General features: G+C 48.0%; 1 long non-coding RNA gene across 1 annotated transcript in view; it reads right to left on the bottom strand.

Moving 5' to 3' along the window:
- LOC114015998 (uncharacterized) overlaps positions 1-21858 on the bottom strand; it is a 227758-nt gene that overhangs the window by 121670 nt on the left and 84230 nt on the right. The window contains exon 3 of the long non-coding RNA XR_008729814.1: positions 11935-12774. This is a non-coding gene — a long non-coding RNA (uncharacterized LOC114015998). The remainder of the gene's footprint in view (positions 1-11934; positions 12775-21858) is intronic.

Raw genomic sequence — 21858 nt, 5'->3', positions numbered from 1 at the left:
AAGCCGACATCAAAAGTTATCTGGAGCTTCTTTGCTGGGTTTGTTTTGTGGTTTTTTTTTTTTTTCTTTCCTTAGTTTTTGGTTGTTTGGGTTTTTTTCCTCTTTCTTTTTTGGTTGACTGGTTGGGGTGGCTTTTTTGCTTGGTTTTTTTTTTTTTTTTTCCTCTTTCTTTTTTGGTTGACTGGTTGGGGTGGCTTTTTTGCTTGGTTTTTTTTTTTTTTTTTCCTCTTTCTTTTTTGGTTGACTGGTTGGGGTGGCTTTTTTGCTTGGTTTTTTTTTTTTTTTTTCCTCTTTCTTTTTTGGTTGACTGGTTGGGGTGGCTTTTTTGCTTGGTTTTTTTTTTTTTTTTCCTCTTTCTTTTTTGGTTGACTGGTTGGGGTGGCTTTTTTGCTTGGTTTTTTTTTTTTTTTTTCCTCTTTCTTTTTTGGTTGACTGGTTGGGGTGGCTTTTTTGCTTGGTTTTTTTTTTTTTTTTTCCTCTTTCTTTTTTGGTTGACTGGTTGGGGTGGCTTTTTTGCTTGGGTTTTTTTTTTTTTTTTTCCTCTTTCTTTTTTGGTTGACTGGTTGGGGTGGCTTTTTTGCTTGGTTTTTTTTTTTTTTTTTCCTCTTTCTTTTTTGGTTGACTGGTTGGGGTGGCTTTTTTGCTTGGTTTTTTTTTTTTTTTTTTCCTCTTTCTTTTTTGGTTGACTGGTTGGGGTGGCTTTTTTGCTTGGTTTTTTTTTTTTTTTTCCTCTTTCTTTTTTGGTTGACTGGTTGGGGTGGCTTTTTTGCTTGGTTTTTTTTTTTTTTTTTCCTCTTTCTTTTTTGGTTGACTGGTTGGGGTGGCTTTTTTGCTTGTTTTGTTTTTTTTTTTTCTCTTTCTTTTTTGGTTGACTGGTTGGGGTGGCTTTTTTGTTTTGGTTTTTTTTTTTTTCTCTTTCTTTTTTGGTTGACTGGTTGGGGTGGCTTTTTTGTTTTGGTTTTTTTTTTTTTTCCTCTTTCCTTTTTGGTTGATTGGTTGGGGTGGCTGTTTTGTTTTGGTTTTTTTTTTTCTCTTTCTTTTTTTGGTTGATTGGTTGGGGTGGCTGTTTTATTTTTTTTCTTTCTTTTTTGGTTGATAGGTTAGGGTGGCTTTTTTGTTTTGTTTTTTTTTTTCTTTCTTTTTTGATTGATAGGGTGGCTTTTTTGTTTTGTTTTTTTTTCTTTCTTTTTTGGTTGATTGGTTGGGGTGGCTTTTTTTTTCTTTTTTGGTTGATTGGTTGGAGTGGCTTTTTTCTTTTGTTTTTTCTTTCTTTTTTGGTTGATTGGTTGGGGTGGCTGTTTTATTTTTCTTCTTTCTTTTTTGGTTGATTGGTTGGGGTGGCTGTTTTATTTTTCTTCTTTCTTTTTTGGTTGATTGGTTGGTTTGGGTTTTTTTTGGGTTTTTTTGTGGTTTTTTTTTTTTGTTTGGTTGGGTTTTTTTTGTAATCCCACCTTCTACCATTTAGGCTTTTCACGCTTTCCCCCCCCCCCCGCTCAGGTCCAGGTGCTGCAGGAAAGAGCACAGCATACCTAAACCCAGGGATCTTTGCATATGGCTCCTCATCTTAGCAGAGGGGACTTTGAAAAAGACAAATATAGTGACAAGAGCTGGCAGCGCCTCACGTAGCACGAGGGTTTGACTCCAGGGAAGGCTCGAAACGCTGCTCTAAGTGACAACGCTGAAGTTGCTGGAATGCGCTGGCCCAGATTCTGGGTTGCATGAAACATCTCAAAACCAGCAGAAACGATCCCAAAAGAAGTGTTCGTGTACTCCGAGCCAGCTTCTACAACCCCCGACACACCGAAGAAGTAAAAGATGAGCTCAGAAATCCCCACCGCCGTACTCACCCCTCGGTGTGTGAGGGTCTCGGTGGTCCCGCTCGCTTCCCTCAGCATCCAGCAACAGGGATTTGTCTGTAAATGAACGGCCGCGTCTTCCTCGCATCTATGTGACTCCTGAACCCCACCATGGTGCCAGATGGGTTCACTCAGCTGCAAGTCACGCTCCGTGGTATTTTATTTTTCTGGTAGGTATTGATTGCCTGCTTAACTGTCCAAAAATTCCTTGTCAAAGAAAAAATAATCCCAACAAGCAGCAAACAAAAAAAAAAAGAAAAAAAGAAAAGAAAAGAAAAATAAGACCACCCCTCTTCTACCTACATTTTGCTCATATTGTAGAAGTGATCAAGCACTCTTCTTCAAATCAGTGGACCCATGAAATCATTAGCGCTGTGGCCATTATGGCAGGTTAGAAGCAAGGCTCTGCATTACATCTGCCTGTAAGAGCTGTCCACGGCCAGAATTTGTGGCAAGTGAACTTCAATTAGTCCAAGGGGCTATTTTACAAACTGTGCAGTTTCTCAATGCATTAAACCCTTTGAAAGCGGGTCTACGGAGGAGCAGAATGACTTCACGCCATAAAGCTCCTGCAGGTTCTCAGCTACGCCTCAAGCTCTCAAACATGTTTTTGCGAGGTCCTGGGCTCCCTGTTAAGAAGGATACATGCCAGACCTCTCTTGAAGAACGTTTATTAACATAACACCTGACAAAGCACCATTTGTCTTCCTCTTGCTGCAGGTTGGTGGTGATCCCACGTAGCATTACCAACGTACCAGCCATCTCGCCGTTCGGACGTGCTACCTCCTAACAGAACTGCTCACTAGTGGTCCCTACAGATGCTGGTACCAGTCTGTTTTTCACATCCCAGACACAGCAACCCTACTGGGGTTGACAAAAGAAGCTCAAAACCTTCAGCTGCTGAGACCCAGAAGCGTTTGCGGCCCAGCCTCTGACAGCAACACCTGCCTTCCCCTCACCAAGAGACCTCGTGCCTAAGAGTTGACCTTAAAATTAATTCTTCCTCACTATACTTGGTTTGTTCAGGTTATTTAACTGCTAAAGATCGTAGGATGGTAGCCACATCCTTCTCTGCACTGTCTTAAAGGAGTGCTGAGGGCATGAACCCGGTGAAAACGTTGCCCAGATTCCTAGGAAGTGAGTTTGGACATCCATCACCGCTCTGTCCTTTGTAGCTGGGTGGTCCCATAACCACCAGCCCTCCAAATGAAGCTGGATCCCAGATAAATCTAGGAGGACTCCCCCGCCCCGGACTGCAACATTCTCCTCCACATCTTTCTTTATGGACTCACTGTTTAAGTTTAAGGATTCACTGCACGACTTCAGCCATCCTTCCAGAAACCCGTTCAGCAGCGAGGGAACAGCCGGGCTTGCCAATATTTTTTTCTGTGCTGACTGACAACTTTCCAAGCTCACAAAAGACAGATGATGGGATTGGCTTACAAAAATCCCAGGACTTCTCTGGTTTCATCCGAAATCCCATTGATACGCAGCGTGAGCAAACTCCAAACGCACGCAGCAAACCAAGGGATCCGTGGGAGGGGAGGACTTATTTCAAAACATGGCTGCGGCGGTAATAGACAAAACCCCACAAGTGACGGTGGAATAATACCAGCGAAGGGATGCACCGTTCGAGCGACAGACCTCTAGCTGTGGATGCACAAAGCTCGTGTGCCAACCAGCTCTTGGAAACACTTGAGTAGGTTTATAGCTATAGGAGACACTGTCGCTAACCTGCCGTATAAAGAAACTCCCCTTTGATTTCTTTACGACAGGAGCCTCCCTGAAGTCTAATTATGCCCTCTTTTGTCTAATAACCATAAAGGAACCTGAAGTGTCACGTCCTTCAAAACCGCACGCCTTCAGCGGTGCCTCGCAGTCCGCCTCTTCTACGCAATAGGCACGCTCGCTCTCGCTCTGCGCCGGGTCGGATTAACAAGCTAGCAACAGGCGTTTCTTTAACAGCAGCTCTCAAGGACAGTGGCCAGACATCTTTCAAGACAGTGCAGTGTAACTATTAATTCCTGGCAATGGCCTGTGTTTGCTTTTTACCTCGTCCTCCCGCTGCGTGCGCTGAAAGGCATCGAACAAAGGCAGCTGCCACCAGCGCCGTCCGCTCCCCCAGGTCCTGCGGGACACGCTGCCTTTATTCTCCAGCTGCTGGATTCATGGGAATACAGCACAGAATCGAAACTAAAAATTAAGTCTCTGCCTTTTACAGCTGACCAGGTCAGGCAGATAATTCCATTGCTCACGTACACCTGATATTCTCTTTGGGATGGCGTTCCTTGGTGTTCTATCTGCCTAAACCAGAAGATGGGGCTTGGTCTCATCTAATAATGACCTGAGAGGGGGAAAAATGATGGAAATTGAAAAGACAAATTAAAAAAATTCTATCTATTTATCTATATATAAACCCCTGAGTTAAGCATTACGACTGGGGCACGAGGAGCACGGCAGAGGTGTACAGTGCTTGCCACATCCTCCCTGTGCGATCCAACCGGGATTCATCTTTATGGGGCTGGAGCGCAGAAAATCCCCCACTGCCCAGAAAGCTGTCAGGGCTCTCTTTCACTCAGACAAGATGAGACCAAGCCCCATCTTCTGGCTGAGGCAGTTAGAACACCAAGGAACGCCATCCCAAAGAGAATATCAGGTGTACGTGAGCAATGAAATTAATTTTTTAGGCTACCAGGAAGAAAAAATATCGTCCGAGAAAAGCCCTGGCAGGATCACTTGAGGAGATGCCCCCTGGGGAGGGCAGGAGAGGCTGGGTTCAGGCAAATCGCTGGCTGAAGAAAGACCTGGAGAAGGGCACGAAGAAACCACCATCTGCCGCTTGCTTCCTCCAGTACGGAGGAAAACAGGAGTTCAGGTATACGGAACAAATAAGGACTGAATACAAAGGGTACCTGATCCCCAAACCACTTTCTTCTCTGAATGAAAATAACTGACCAGACAGACCCCCAGCTCCAGTTTGTAGCTCATGTCAAGCTGGGTAAGAGGAAATCTTAATTTATCTTGTAGAGTAACTTCTGCTAAAATGACCTTTTGTGAATGCACATCACTTTGCTTTCACTTCACGCAGTCGTACAAACATATCCTTAAGGAAAATCTTCCATGCTAAATCGATTTTTTTGTCTACAGGGAGACTCGACAGGTTTTCACACCTGCCCACCAGCCTGCCCAAAGTTCCAATTTTTGGTGCTAACATATTGTATGGAATAAATTGCTGAAATATCTCATTACACAGGATAGTTCCATCGAATAATTTTCTTGTCATTAAGCGCTCCGTAGATGTGCTTTACGGACAGCACTGAGAGGCTGGCAGAGAAAGAAACCCAAACCCTTCTGCAAACTAACCCCGAACTAGGTATTCATTAACTTAAACCACCTCCGTTACAGGTAATTATTGAAAGAGCATTATCTGACGCGGGGTATATTTTCACGCAAGGACATCACAACACCTGGGGAACGGCGGCGTGGCTGATACTGGCCTCTGGAAGCTTCACTGCTGACATTCATCTTCTGCAGAGCCTCCATCCCTCGGCATGACGCAGCCTACAGCCGAGCAGCGACGGAGCCGCTGAGCTCCCCGAGGTTTCCTACAGGGACTGCAAATACTGGGAGAACAAATGCTGCTGCCTGTTGAGCACCCATTTTAGAATCCAAATAAAAACACTCCTGCAAATACTTTTTTTTTTTTGTTTTTGTTTTTGGGTTGGTTTTTTTTCCTTCCCTGCGATGTTGCTTCTACAGCAAGACCCAGCTAAATATCAGCAAGACTCTTACTCAGCTGTCGTGCAACTTATCGTTAGCTCCTTCAGAAAAAAAAATCTTCAGTGATAAAAGGAAACAAAACTGGCAGAAAACCCGTCTGCAAGGATAGCAAAGATTCCTGGGTGGGAGCACTGTATTACACACATCTACTTGTTTTCCCCTCGGTAACTGAATCTATAAAGATCTAAAAGATTCAATTACATTCATGTGTTCAGGGCCCCTTTCTTCCTAAGGAAAACTTTAAGCAAAGGAGCCACTGTAAAATCATGGAAAGGCTGGTGGAATGGGAGCAGAAATGCTCTCCCAACCGCAAGTAGCTCCATGGATTATGTTGTGTTGTCACCTTCACAATACCAAGGCTCTGAGATTTTATTAAATCACTAAATGAGCCCTTGTTGCTTTTATTAAACTGTCACATAGAAACTCCAAGCACAGGCCAGTACCCTATAATGAAAGGTTCCACACAAACATAAAAACAAAGAAAAAACCTCCCAAAGAAACAAAGCTGGAGGCAATCTCTTTTTTATTATTATTAATTTATTTTATTTTTTTTTTTAATCCTAGCCTTTAATAAAGGCCAGCATCCTCTAAGCAGGACCCTCTGTCATCAGGGTTAATACATGATGCTGTTTTGGACCAAAAGGAGGTGACTTCAAAATCCTTCACACAATTGCGACTCTACCCTGTTATCCGCCAGTTCTGCACCAACAAATAAAAGATTCTCTCCCCTGATGAGCTTTTCAAAGCTGTTTTGCCATGTCTGTACACCCCTGACCACAACGCCGGCCGCTCACCGGAGCAGGGCTGCAGCCGACCTACTTCCCGCGCTCTCCGGGCAAACCCTCCGCGCTGCCCTCATTGCTCTTCCCCTCCTGCACCACCCTGTCCCCCCTTCCCCCCGAATTCCCGGGGGATAACGGGAATCGTGCTAGCTGAGCCATCCTTTCAAAGCACTGCCGTCACATCCAGCCTCTTTGCTCACCCGACGAGCACAATGAGATCTGTACAAAAGCGCCTTGGCATTCTAAAACCGCGGCGCGAACTTAAATTACCTTCATCTGAAACCATGCCTGCTTTTAAATGTCTTTTCTTTCTTAGTAATACTAATAAGGAGCCGAACCGCACGGACACAGCAGCGACAGCGCTTTAGATTTAATACAGCACGTTTAAATTAAATGGGCCTAACACACTGCTTTTCTTTCCCTTTTCAAGCAGCATCTTTCATCTGCAGATCCTACAGTCGCTCCAGCCTTGATAGAGTCAGAAAAATTGACAGCTCAAATATATAAATATTTTAAACACGCAAGGCAGGTCTAGGTTCCCAAGGGAAATAGCTCCGCTTTTCCAATGTTCACATTTGATTATTTAGGCGGTTAAATAAGAAAGGAAATTGCTGACAAATTTACGCCTAGGTTTGGCACGCGGTTCCTCTTCGCCTTTTCCTGCTCTGCTCCAGTAATCGCTGTCTGAGCAGGAGCGGGGAGGAATGTCCTCGCTCCACACGCCGGGGCTGGGACTCGGCACCGGTTTTGCTAACCCGCAACTCTGCCAAAGCCACGGCCGAGCCACCTGCTTGCTGGGAACCCCCAAACCTGGGGTACAGTGGTGCTCCCTTTCACCTCCGTGGGCAGCACAGCCCTTCCTAAGCACCGGCACCTATTTGATCTGCCTCGGATGTTACAGCACATAAACCACCACATTAAAAAGGCTTTATCAATAAATGTGTCCCTCGGTGAGGATCTGGTCCCTCAGCGCGCTACTGCGTGTCCCACCTTTCCACAGCATCTTCTGAGCAGGAGGTAAAAAGAATGAACGGCTCCTCCCGATGCGAGTTTAACCGAAATGTGACGGCAATTAGTCTCCTACAACCACACCAGCCGCTCCATGGCGATTCCACTCTCGAGCGGCATCGAGCCCCACACCTGGGTGAGCCCCACGTGCTGTAACCTCACATTGCTGCCCGCATCCGCCACCATCTTCCTGCTCCTATGTCCCCTCCGCTTCCTCACAGGTTTTTTTTGCCATACTCCCGCGCCGGGGCGGGCAGTGCGACCCTCCGGGCTATTTTCTAGAACTGGATTCTTGGCCTCTACCCAAGCCCAGGTCCCTCAGCCGAGCGCTGGAGGCTGGCCTGTCAGCCACCGAGACCTTTACTAACCCTGGGAAATGATGTGGAGACCCACCTGAACGCCCCCCCCCCCCGTTTCAACAACAAAAACATTGGCTGCGGGTCTGGGATCTCGCCACGTCCATTCAATTTGTGTCAACTCCTTCTTTCTCGAACAACATTTTATCACTAGATTTGCCTACAAGTGCTGTATAAGATATGTTGCGCAAAGAAATGTTACCTCAACTGCTTAAAAATTCGTCTTTCTTCCCCTTGATTACTTATTCTTATGAGCAAGTTACAGCTAGGAAGAATTTACTGGCATCAGCGAGTGCCCCCTGCTTACGTTGTTATTCTTCCCAGATCTCAGCGTTCCACTTGGAACATTTGTTCTGCAGTTCTGCAACTTGCAAAGAGATAAACTGGGGGGAACGTAGAGCAGACAAACACATGCCCGCATTAATCCAGGCCACCTCAGAAGCAATACGACGGCGCTTTGGTGCCTACATCAAGGTCGTTTCTAGAGATCGTCTTGAAAATAATCCCGGAGCAGCTCACACCGTCATTGTCCCCTGCTGCTTCTCGCTGTCGTGACCTGAAGGTGCTACTTACACAGTTTAGTGAGAAGCCAGTTAACTTTGTTTAATCCAGTGGTAATAAATAAATCTATTTAAGTTGCCTAACCACGTAGGGAGGCAGACACCACGCGCGCAACTCCGGCCGTGGATTCTACCACAAGGTCCTCGCAAGCCTCAGGAGGTTGGGACATCGCCAAGTGCCATCACCGCTGTAACCACAAATGCCTCAACCAGCCGCGGACCCTTCAGGACTTGCACGCGAGGGGAGGCGAGCAAGCAGCGAGCTTCCACCGGTTTCAGTGGGGCCAGCGTGTGAAGCTTCACGGTTCTGAGAACCGAGCCCCAGCCCTGGTGCTGTTACACATTAGCAGCTACTGACCACGGCCGGAGGCTAACTGGATCCACACGGGTCCACACTGGATCCACATCCTTGGTCTCAAAAAATCCCAGCTGGAGATCAAGAAGAGACCTAAGACAGGCAACCGGTAGGCAACTCCAGTGCCGGGTGAGATCCCGCATTAAGATCCCACGTTAAAAGGGGAACTGCAGGAGTTACTTTTCAGAAAGGATGGGCAGGCTAAGGACTTGATAGCGGACACCAGGAAAATCAAGACGTTCTATCGCTGTAGTGACATCGTGATGTTTTGAAGTCACTTCCAAAAGTTTAACTTACTTGCATTTCATTTTAAAGATTAAATACATGCAAGAACGGCAAAATTAACGCTACCCCAATTTCTTGGTTAATCCACCTTCCGCCTTTTTGGGACTTCCACACACGCTCTTCAGTTACTGCGGTACGGGGCACGTCAGCTTCTGAGTTGCCAACTCACTTGGACCAAAGGGGCGAGAAGATACACGCGCACGCACGCACACACTCCCGATGGAGGAACCACCGCCGCTGTCTGTATGCCAACTCCGTTTACTTCAGTACGGACCTACTAACTCACAGCAGCCAACAACCTAGCCTATATTTAGTAAGGTCGTCTTCCAATCGTCAAACTCATGACAGTCTACCACCAGCATGAAGACAATTTACAACTACTGACTTCAACCACGCAGAATTTAAACCTAATTAAAAGTAACTGAGAGTGTCAGCCTCAAGCTTGGCTTTTTATTTATCTTCTATGCTGACAGAAACACAAAAACGAAGCCAAACAAAGAACAGAATCAGCTCAGTAGTTACGATTTTAGGAGTTACGATCACTTCCATTTGCCAGTTTTAGTGGTGTATATTAAGTATGTTCCATAACATTTAACAATGCATATTTGGGGGCTACATCTATCAGGATGTCTAATGGGAACAGGTTGAATTCATCGTGATGTGAGCCCGACGCCTGAATAGGAATGTTGAAGGATTCAGCCCTTTAAAATTTCAGGAAAATAGCAGCAAATTAGACCTGACAGGATGTTACTTTGATCTGACAATCATGACTGTAACTCACATCGAATATTGAACATCAGTTCCCTTTTAGACCCGAGAAGAGCGGATCCGTACTATGCAGTTGGTGCATCTCATCATGTAACAACTGACACCACCAATAAGCTTTCTGAAAGTAGAGCTGCTTGGAAGGACGATGTATTATTTTGCTTTATTTTGACACCCACATACTCAATAGAATGTATCTGAAGATATATTAAGAGTCATGTGCCTGGGAAAAGATGCTAATCTGCCACTCGCCGTGAGAGCTGCATCTTCTGTATAAATACTCCTCTTGCTGATGCAACAAAAGTAAGTGGGTTGAAGCAAGAAGAATTTTCCATTTGCAGCTTCTATATTCTGCGTGGTTTATACCAGGTTGTTTTCAGTTAACAGAAAAGTGATAACTCTATGCGGTGTTACATTACCGAAGACTGGAATGCTATTTTCTTTTTAATAAGCATCCTGAAATCAGCCCTGCCCACCCCTCCACCGCCGTTGAGTGGGGGTAAAATATTAGCAGTACAGCCACCACAGTTTCAGGGACTAAAAGAAGCAAGCAAGCTTTAGGATACTAAGTTCTTCCTAAGTAGGAGCTAGATGAAATTTTGGAAATGATGTTTTTGTGTTCTCGATCCGACAGGCAAACTACCTACAAAGGCACGGAACGTTGTAATTTACACTCTTCCAAAACCCAACCGACCAACACCACACGTGTGTGTGCACAACCTGGGATTTTACACCCCGGCTTTGGTATTTATTTTTGCATTAGCACACCTTCCACCCCCAACACATCGCCTAATTCTCTGCGGGTTTGTGCGCTCTTGCCACCAGCAGGATACCATCGCTGTGCTCTCTGAAGGTTTGATTGATGACCCCCAAAATAACCGAAACCCCATCGACAAACCTTCCAACAGCAACGGCGAGCCTTCAACTTGCAGAAGGAAGGGGTCACATTCATTGGATGAGCAGCAATGATTGGGACATTTCAAGGGACTTGTTTGCTCAATCCAGCCATCTCCAAACCCATGAGTATACTTAAATTTAGTAAAACGTGGAAGCCAGTAGAAAAACAGAGCAAGACTACCACGGTCATAACACCTCAACAAAGTCACAGTTAAGTGCCTGTTATTCAACAAAATTTTACTCTGCCAAACCGGTGGATTATCACAGCTACAAACCAGTGCAACTTTACTTTGTCCTCCACCTCACACTGTCAATCTTACCAGGAGGACAACGTTACCCTGCGTTGCTACAATGATGATCCGTTACCATCTGATGTTTTCAGCTGCTAGGCAAGCGTCTGAAAACCTTCTGTGGGCAAAGCCCTACCTCCAGCTTGAGTATCTACACAGAATTAAGTGTCCGTATCAGGTCCTTGCTACACAAGAGATGGAAGATCAAATCTACCCCAAACCACCTGGCAAACGATCGTTCCCAAAGGCAGAGGTCACTCTAGCGTAGGTTACTACAAGTCCACGCTTCAAGCTATTCGTGGTCTCAGCTCTACACAGAGCCCGACGTCTCTTCCACACTCTCAAATCACAATGATTAAATCGGTCTGAACATAAGAAAACACTTTTTTACCGTGAGGGGGGTTGAATATCGGGAGTAGGTTGCACAGAACAGTTGTGGAATCTCCACCCGTGGACGCATTGACTGGACACGTTCCCAGGCAAACTGCTGTAGCTGACCCTGCTGAAGCAGGGGGGGTGGTGATCTCGACAGGTCCCTTCCAATCTCAGCAGTTCTCTGATTCTGTAATTTGGTTACGGCGGGAACTGGACAAGATCAGGCAAGCAGGCAATACCTTCCCTTTTCACCAGCTATTATTATTTTATCTGAGGAAGCGCTGGACATGAAGGCGATGAGACACAAGCTCAACGGTCCATGTTAAACGTCTCTTTAAATGTGCTAAGTCAAAGCAAACTTGGGGAGTTAAACAGGCAGCACTGAGAGCATTACGGGACTTTCTCGACCTGAAGACATATGGGGATCTAAACATAACACCAAGCATCTCCATCACGCTCTGAATCTTCAAAGTACGTTGAGACATTCATTCATTAAACATTAACACAGCACTTCTTTCCTCTCTTTCAAGAGACGTATCCATGCTGACGTAATTTCAGATAGGAAAAAAAAAAAAAAAAAACCCCACACAAAAAATCATAAATAAATGTAAAGCCATACACTTACTGCCGGGAGTGGTGCTCGTCCTAAGTCCAGCTGGCCCGGGACCATTCAGGACACGGACAGGAGATGACAGACCAGCTGCTGGACGCCTGGTGGAGGAGGAAACGCTGGCTGTAGCCACCAAGGGTTCTTGCTAATCATAACCCTCGTGGTACCTGTTTCCGACCCAGCAGAGGCAGTGATGCTCCTGTCACCTTCAGCACCCTCTAAGCATGACAAGGCGATTTTCAGAGGCACCTGGATTGACCCAGCGTCAGAAGTCTGAATCCAGTCCTATTGAAAGAAAATACTGCTTGTGGGCTCCGGTTTGTCCCTTCGTTTGGTGCTGTTGTGGCCATCTCCCCCTCCCACAGAGGGAGAAGGCATCTCCCAACTAGCAAGCAGGTTTCTCTGCTGGGAGGAGAATTCCGCAAGCTGGCCTTTATGCATCTCCGGCTGCTTCTCCGAGGAGTCGGTTGTCAAGGTACCGACCAGGAACAGAGCAGGTCCCACAACAGTCAAGACTGAAACATGCCTGTGGCTACTGAGGGCTTGTATATTCCATCGCCGAGCAGAACTGGTCAGGAGCACCAGGACCCGACGGTGTGGGATCAGCCAGAAGACAGATCCTTCTTATAGGCTTGGTCAGAACAGAGCGATGACACTGAAGTGGGCAGAAATTCTTATTGTCATCGTCTCACTTCTTACCAAGATAGAGGCAATTACGCTCGAGTAAGGAAAGTCCATACAATAGCGTGAAACGGCCTGTAGTAATTTCCCCTGGTGAGTAGCACTGTGTCCTCCCCGTGGTAACTGAGAAGCCACAAACATTAAAACTGCTTTGATGATCTTGCTGCACGGCTCCTGAAAAACAGAGACCAAAGACAACGTTCAGTACGTTGCTACAACCGGCAGCCCATTAGAACAGTCCCACTTATTTACACGTGGACGACAACATCAAATCAGGAAAGGCAGTAAAGCGACTTCGCTAGTCAAAATCTCTTCATCATCTTTGAGTGTAACTTTGTCACGTCCAGCTGTAAAGCAGAAAGCGTTTTGTGAGAAAACACCAACACAGTTGTTTTAAGACAGACGCAACACTAGGACCTTCCGGCATTTTTTCTGCTCTTCACAACACAGTTTCTCCAAGAAATACCATCGTCTATCATTCGCCACCCACACCCTGACGTCATCAGCTCCTATTTCTTGACAGATTACACTCCTCCTGTGCACACCAAAGCACCTCGAGCACCTTCGTTAGCTAATGGCAAGCAGCACTGTGACAGGTCCTCGCAGCCCACGTCAGCACCATGCGTTGAGTTGCAAGCCTTAGGAGTGCTGCACCTCCCGCTAGTGCCTGCTCGACTCACGGGATGATGCCCAGTGAATTCCCTTTACGCCTAATGGTTTGGAAGGGGCAGGATTCACAACTGCTGCAGCAAAAACCTGCAGGAGATCCTTGCCCAAGGAGATGCCATCAAAGACCACTGCGCTGATGACGGCTGCCGTGACAGTGCCTCCTCCTTGGAAAGTCCATGTCAGAGACAAAGGACTGAAAGCTGGGAAATCCCAGCGCTGCTGGTGCCCCGCGCGTCCTGAAGCCTAGCCACACCGCCCGAATACAGATCACCTCCGTCTTTCACCATCACATCCTTCTTTCATCTCTTCCTTACCCTCGCCAGACGCAGGGTCCGCGATGTGCCGAGCAGGTTCTCCTCACTTCACCAGCAGCTATTCAATACTTTGTCATGTCCTTTATTGTTCAGCGAGAAGTCCTGTACCTTATTTACAGCGTATTACTCTAAACCTTCCCTGAAGATACAATTAAGCTCCTCACTGGGTTTTTTATTGCTCTCAGCACTCTATTTTTGAGTTTTTCAGAAACAATTTATTTTTCACAGCATCTCTAAGAGATAAAAGACATAATGTCCAGATGACAAACAGCAAACTGAGGGAAAGAGGGCTTTTATGGTCAAGGGAGACCACTAACTTCAGGTGTTTAATTTCCAGTGCCCTAGAATATGATACAGGCAGTAACACATGCTCCGATCAGGGTTTTCCATCACTTTCAAGCACAGCTCCGACTGCTCAGCTCTTCTGTGCTTTGGATATGCAAACCAGTTACAGTTTTATTGCAATAGTTGTGAGCGTATGAATGAAACTACGCGCACTGGGAGGGAAATCCTCCCTAATACTAGTCATCCCCCAACCAGTACGTTCGCTGCCAGGCACACCAACTCCCCACCACAATTTATTTCAATCAGAAAGGGCATTGCTCTAAGATGAAATTTATCCCTATAAAGAGATACGAGGGCAGCTCCTATATGAAATCTAGATCCCATTTTGGGGCTTTAAATGGTACCTAGACCATGTGATGACACTTAAAGACAGTGAATTTCACCTTGTGAGCTCTGTTATACTATTTCCCATTCAACGTTACCGTGTGCCCTGTTGTGTCTCTGCACAAAACGAGAGCGTCCTTAAACCAGTCGCTAATTTGAGCGCGTATTTAAACAACCACCTCCGAATTGTTTGCCCCCCCCAGCGGATATAATCAGGTTAAGACCAACCGGCACCGGCGGATGCAGTTATACAGATAATATGCAGATAACGGCATCGCCAAGGGAAGGAAAGCACTAAAAGTGATCAGCGCAGGTACCAACCAGAAGTCCAAGAGGCTGGAGAAAGCGAGCAGCCGTTACTCAATCGCTTTAATAACACCACACAATTAGCAAATCTGCTTGAGAGCATGACTACTTCTGCTCCCAGGGTAGCCGGCCCAGAACGATCCTTCCCTTTTCTGCCTTAATATACCATTACCCTCTGAGGATTCAGCGTTTGAGACTGAAGACACAGACTCCCACATCAACAGAAAGGTTATTTCCAACGGCCGGACGTTACCGCAGGCACAGTAGCATCCCCCCAAAACCAGATCCCATCATGCAAGACCACATGCATGAGCAAAATGGATATAAGCTCCATTCAAAGCGGCACACGCTTACCTGAACTAAGATGGGCAGAGAGAGCGATGGCCCCGTTTTGCAGAAAAGGGACGGAGCGACCAAATAACTTGCCCAGAACTGCGTGGAAAACGTCAAGTTTCAGACCCTCAAATATTGACCAACAGAAGCAACCTAGCATGGATTTCTATTGCGCCGAGTGCACCTTTGCAGACTGTCAGCGGGGAAGAGTTATCTGTATGAAACTCCCTTTTTGTACAGTTTAAGATTACTGTTCGCACGCATCCTAATTCCAAAGAATGAGCACAAGAGAGAATAGCAGCCCTGAGTTCCAGTACTAAACAGCTTTTTTTTTTTTTTTTTTTCCTCTGTGAAATCATCTCCCTTCACAGGATTTTCCACAATTTTCTGTATCTGTTCATAAATACGGAGTTTATTCAGATGAGTAGGAGAGACTCACTTTTGCAATCTAGTGCTTCGTTGAGCTATAACCGGGAAGCTCTTTTCTATCCATTTCTTCTGCTCTCTCCACCCCAACACCAGCAATCCAGCTTTTTTAGAGCACTTTTTCCTCCCAACTTGTAGGCCCACACGTATGATGCAGTAACAAACGGCATCCTACTCACCCAGCATCCTCAGAAATTGATACCCTCATCACCCTGAAGGAGATGACTCTTTTCTCCAGGGCCCTAGCAGCGTCCTCATACCCTTCACGCCGCAGGACAAGCACCTTGCCCAGTGTAAAGTGAGATCTTAGGGATATGGGAACAGAAGCGAAGACTGTAACGAGCGCCTGCCCACATACCAGCCCCCTGCGGAGCCAGCACAACCCTACAGCCAGGGCACCCGACCCGCAGCGCCAGCACCCAGCCTCCACGCTCAGCTGTGTCCCAAAAACGGGGAGGAAGAGGAGGGTTAAGCTGTCCTTCCATCCAACCAGCCGGCTCCTCAGCGATGGACTCTGCAACGTTTTTTTTCCTCCACTAAAAGCAGGCGCAAAACTTTTCCTCTTGCTACTTTCTGCTCCCGGGACCACCGAGAACACTCAGCACCGCAGGCTGGTCCTTAGCCAAATGCAGACACCTTAACGCCGTTGCATCCCCCCGCCTCCGCATTTCAGCGCAAGACTGCAGCAGGAGGCCAGCAAGCCAGACATCACAACTGGGAGCAGCAGCCCTCAGAAACAAAAGGAGAAGTTAAGATGATCCCATGCTTCAGGCTTCTGCCTCGCTCTTTCTGCGCATCGCCCACCCAGAAGGAAGAGGCTGGTCCATGGCTCACACGAAGGGGTTAACTTCTGCTCCCCAAGCTCCCCGCATCTCAGAGCACAGCACAGCTGCAACCCACAGCTTGGAAACGTTCAGCTCTGCATGTGCTTGTAAAACCGTGTTAATGTCTCCCTGGTAGTATTGCAAGAACGGCTGAAAACCAGGGTTCAGAACAGCGGCCCCGTGGCGGCGTTTGGGGAGTGTAGTCACGGCGAGGGCAGCTGCGTTTCACGCACTGTATCGCACCTACCTCAAATCCAAGACAATTTCACACGAGGTCTGGCTAGCAGGCCGTTTATTTAGTTGCCAATTTCTATTCGGTCCAAAACCAAACAAGCTCCGCTGGGATGAGAGAAATAAACCCGGGTGCACTGCTGAGTGACTTCACGCGCTACTCAAATATTGCCTCCAGCCCCTTGGACCCCCCAAACTACCTGCACAATGGAGAACCCTCCCATCCAGCCTGCGATGCTCCCAGCCTCCTGCCTGACGTCACCGTGCTGAAGTAAACCCGCCGGGTTGGGAGCAGCAAGGAAGGGGCTGGAGGAAGGAGAAAAGCCACGTTCCTCCTCGCATCGTCCCTCGCCGGGGTGTTAACGCTCCTCTCTGCGCTGCAATCCCCCGCTCGGAGCAACACCCACCCCACCTCCAACCCGGTGTGCTAAGCAGACACAGGTAGTTAGCAGCACTACAGGTTCCCCCGTCTGTGCTTACTCTGGCCCGTGCACCTCCACGGGGGTGGGTTACTCACCCGCTTTCTCACCCCATCCGGGCTACACACGGGCACGCGTGTCCCGCAACAGCAGCGTGCCAGCTTCCTTTAGTAGAGAAGCTCAAGCGCTTTTTTGCCGCTGGAAGCAGCCATAAGGTGCATGATTCAGGGCGCATCGAGGAAAAGAGGAGCAGGGAGGGCTTCAGCGAGCCCCCTCCCCACGCACCAGCACCTGCCACCGCAGCACCCCACTCGGCACCTCGGCTGGCCCCAGCTTTGGCCATTCCTTTTATTCAGGCTAACGCACTGCTTCAGCCAAGCTGGTCTAAAGTACGGTTGAAAACTCAATTTCTGGTATTTTTTAATTGTGCATTCTTCCACTCCTCGTTCTCCTCCCCGCCCCCCCCCCCCAGCCACCTCCACGCCGCTCCCACCACTTTCCTCTTTCAGCGGCTCTGCTGACAAACCCAACTGTTCTAAGTTCAGCAGCTGAGAGCTCTTAACCTTTTATTGCGGAGGTGGGAGGGAGAGGAAGACTCGGGTTTGGCGGGGCGAATTGTTCAGCTTGCAGCCTCAGGAGAAGCATCGCTTCCCCCCCCCCCCCCCCCCCTCCTCCTCCTCCTCTGCTGCCGCAGCCATCGGCACAAACAGCTCAGCCCAGGCTGCCGTCCTCCTTATCCCAACGGCCCGGCTTGTTTCAACTTTCCCAGCCCTGCCGTGTCCCTTCACGTGATTTTCTCGCCATCCTAAGTCTTCTGACGCCACCAGGTTTGGGTTTCAAGAGATGAGCCCAAACCCGCACCGTCGAGGTAACCCCGCTGCTTCGCCAGGGCCAGCACCGGCCGCGCCATCGATCCCCGCGTGCCCCGCCAGGGCAGCGAGAACACTCATGATCACGCAACGAGACAAAGTGCTTTAAACAAATAAATACACACACACACACACACACACAAACAAATATAAAGCATCATTTCCAAATAAGCAGGGACACGAGCAAATATCAAAGCCCAAATTCCAGAGTCCCAGGGCTCTCGAGGGAGACAGCTCCATCTGAAGTGTCCTCTCGGCAGAGCCTGATGGCTTTGATACTTCACCGTATTTGATCAAATAAAGCTATTGATCCTTCGCGTGAAAGTTCAATACGGGGCTATCAGTGCGGTAAGAGTAGTACAATAAAACCCTCGGTCTTTTTGATCTCTGCTGAAGCATTTCATCTTGACATTTGTTAAATGTATCAGCAGATTGCTTAAAATGAGAATAGGGTTTTAAAAGCTTACTGGAAAAGCAAAGCTCACATAAAAAATTCAGCTTCTACATTTGGTAACTTTTACATTTGGTGCTTTTCATTAACTGTATTGCCCAGCCAGGTATTATTATTCAATTCCATTTTAAGCAAGATGGTGAGACCTAAATGGATTTCTAAATATATATTCTTGGCTTCATTCTTACAACTGGTTTTTACGAGGGCTTATCTGCTTCGGCAGTTAACCTTGGCAGGTAATCACTCCTTCAGACCCCAATCCAGCAACAGAGACAGGGGGCTTACACCAGAATACCCCCAAGCAAGGCAAAAAGCCAAACGGCAACGTTAGCAAGCAAATAAAGAAGAGAAGGAAACAAAAATAACGTTTTCAATCATCTGATCCACCCTAACAGTCGGGACAGATTGCCGTCTCGGCCACACCGGTGGCAAGCCAAAAGCAAATTGCAAACCCACAGATTTTATCCCTGTTTTTGGGGGCGTGATCTTGTGAAACTGGGTGTATACGCCCCCCACCCCCACACGCAGGGCACGGGCACGCAGGTACCCGCGCTCCGGATCGCAAAGGCTCCTTTAGCATTGACTGTTGGTAAAGCTCTAGAACAGGTTCCGCGTTGACGTTACTACACCTGCCTCCTCCAAGGAGATTCACAAAGCAACCGAGGAGGCTCTCAGCTGTCAGATGAGCTCTGGTTTGAGGAGGAACCTGGATTAACTGATCTGCAGGGGTCCTGGCTGGAACTTGCTATGAGTTCACCACTTAGAATTCTAAAGACGTAGCAACGGTCACAACACACAGCATCGAGTCATTGCTAATTCCTCGCTCAGCACCTCAGCACCTGTCAAGGAGCCAGAGGAAAAGCCAACTTTTCCAGATCTCCGGTTTGGACGGTGCCAGACCTGAGATCGGAGGCAAGCGGAGGGGGCCTGAGGATGATGAGCTCTACAGGGCCAGGCTGCTGGGAAACACGGAGGCGAGTCCTGCACTTACTCACTGTCTGGCTTATAAACTTGTCCAGAAGACAAACTGTACACACACATAAAACCGGACTCTGGATCTTCAATGACAGTCACGGGAGCAGCAGTATACCTCTGCTCTATTACCTCACATAGTCTTGCCATAAGTTATTCTCTGCTGAGGTGATCTCAAATGTCCCAAAGCTCTTTTGTTATTCACAGATGCACACGCTGCTTCCTGCTGTTCCAGCACGGATCACGTCGTGGAAGGGGTCTGAGCCCCGCGCTGCCCTGACCTCCCGTTCCGCCCCCTCCCACATCAAACCTCAAGCCGCCCGCGCATCCTGAATCCCAAAGGCTGGGAACACCCACGCTCAGGGTTGGATTCTCAGCTGGACCAAACTGATGCTGTCCACTCAGGTTTATTTATTTTTACACTTTAAGGCACTGACACCTAATGTGGATCTGTTGGGAGGACTGAGATGTCAGAAATACCTTTTTGGTTTGATTTTAAATGCAGTCGGAGCACTGCGTCTGGCATTTCCATCTTGGCTGCTTTGTCCCTGTTGCTTTGGAAAATGGAAAAAGCGGAGACCGAGGAAGGCAAGCTGGAAGTATTATGGAAAATAGAAGTGAAAAAAGAAACGCCGGGGTGTGTCTATAAGAAAAAAAAGCCAACAGCAGTGTATATTCTCTTGAGAAATCACGAAGATGAGCTTGATGCTGCCCTGCCACCCCACCTGCCGTGCACCACCAGACCCACGGCAAAGGGCACTTGGTGAAGGAACAGGTTTCATCTACCACCACCACACCCACTGCCTGAGCAGCCCCTACACAAACACGGTGCAGCGACCACCGGGCTTCTCTAGCTGCAGAATGCACCACGGCCCCGTTCCCTCTAATGGTGCTTCCTACGTCCTCAAGTCAGCGAGGAAAGACCTCCAGGTCCATGGCAGCTGCCCTGCACCGCACGCGTGGTGCTGCTGCCTTCCTCGAGGGGAGCTGCCTTGGGAAGTAAATGGTTGTGGAGAAGTCTGTGATTTCAAACGAGATTTCAAAGCCCAGAGAAATAGCCAAAGCTGCATGGATGCAACCTTGAACTCCTGATGTTCCCCCACCATTAGGAAATTTTCTGAGGCAATGGAAAAAAAAAAAAAAAAGTTAGCAAGTAACTTCAACTCAAAGCGCTTCTTTCCCCTCTTTGTGGTCAGCATCCAAGAAGTCCTGCAGAACAGAGATCAGGCTGAATAACTGAAAACAGAAGCACTCAGGGGAGCAGACAAAAAAAAGCAAAAAAGAAGGCTCTTTTCCCCTTCCCTTTAAGCTAACTTTATAACGGTGCTGGAAAGAACAATCAAGAAATTCCTTTTGAGATGAGAGGGCAGGGAACTAGAGGAGAAAGAGGCCAGAGTATTTCTTTAAGGGCTTCTTTTTCTCCCCTTTCTCCTCCAGTAATATTTGTATCAAAGAAACCATTGTTGGACTTGCTTAAATGCTGGGAACGGGACCGTAATTTGCTACCAGGCACAGCACTCGCCACCGGAGCCGCGGGGGAGCTGCACCTCCTGGAGCGGGACGGGGAGAGTTCTGCGCTCAAGGAGATTTATCTTACAAATTAGTCTAGTAACACCCGATGACAAGCCGTAGAAGATTTCCGTACAGACCGAAACCATTCCGTACACGGGCCCAACTGCCTCCCCGAGATCAGTTGGCAAGTCCCGTGCTCATGAAGCTTCAACTCTGCTGCTGTTCAGCAACGAGACGGGCCGGGCAGGTCTCAGTTAATATTCTCCATCCCTCTTCTGTCCCTGGAACAGATGGGAAGGGGTCTTCACAAAGCCTGGGTATACCAGGTATAACCTTTCCTAGCGACACGAAGCAAGGACACAACTTGCTCTAACAGAAAGGGAGAAGCTCAGGAGGTGGCCGGGAGAGCACACGTGGCACCGGCCAGAGCATCTACGTCTTCTCCAAAGGGAGCCTGGGGGGAGCCGAGCACAGCAACCCCGCCTGCGGGCAACACAGCCGGCCCCGCTGGGAAGAAGATTGGCAGGACGGCTAGCTGAAGCGGAAAGCCCACGAGAAAGGACCTGCTCGACTCTGTCTTAGTTCTGTGCCAGAGAGGAACCCCCCTCACCACAGCCTCAGCTCCACTTACGGCAACGGCGAGCACTCGGCGTGCTTCGGGATGCAGCCGACCCAGCGCCAGCGCTGAAGGGCTTCAAGCGCAGCTGGGGCAAAGTCAGCAAGAACGGGCAGGAGCCTCGAGGGTGCAGGGTGCAGGGCTGGGCAGGCTCTGCTGGATGTATTAATATTACAGCATCGCCTAGAGAGGACATCTGAAGTTCTTCCAGGGGATGCTATAAAAAGAACCACCGAGAAGGTTCTCTGTACTCCCCAACTTTCAGACAGGGACAGAAGAAGAGGGAAATAAATTTCCCCAACCTGCTAACGAAGCAAGGGATGGATCCCCAGAAGGCGTAACCCCCAGTCCTCCGCCTCTTCTGCGACGATGCCTTTAACAACCCCTTTGCGAGAGAGTAAGTCCAGCCAAACTAAATAAAAGTGCCTTCCCCCCCCCGTGCTTTTCTACAGCTTTAACCTCTCTCTATTGTTGCCTGGCTGGTTCTGAAAAGCTTAATCAGAGATGATACTCTAAGTCCCTTCTTGGCAATGTTACTAATCTGTTTATTATTCTCCTGCAAAAGCACAGCCCTGATATGAAGCCTAACATAACCAAAATGCTTAATTACATTCTCTCCCTTGGGATGGGGAAACCATTTCGGGCTG

Source organism: Falco cherrug, chromosome 18 (assembly GCF_023634085.1).
Source record: "Falco cherrug isolate bFalChe1 chromosome 18, bFalChe1.pri, whole genome shotgun sequence".
In the NCBI taxonomy this organism is placed as follows: Eukaryota; Metazoa; Chordata; class Aves; order Falconiformes; family Falconidae; genus Falco; species Falco cherrug.
The sequence above is the reverse complement of the archived record's forward strand: the minus strand, read 5'-3'. Positions and strand labels throughout refer to the sequence as shown.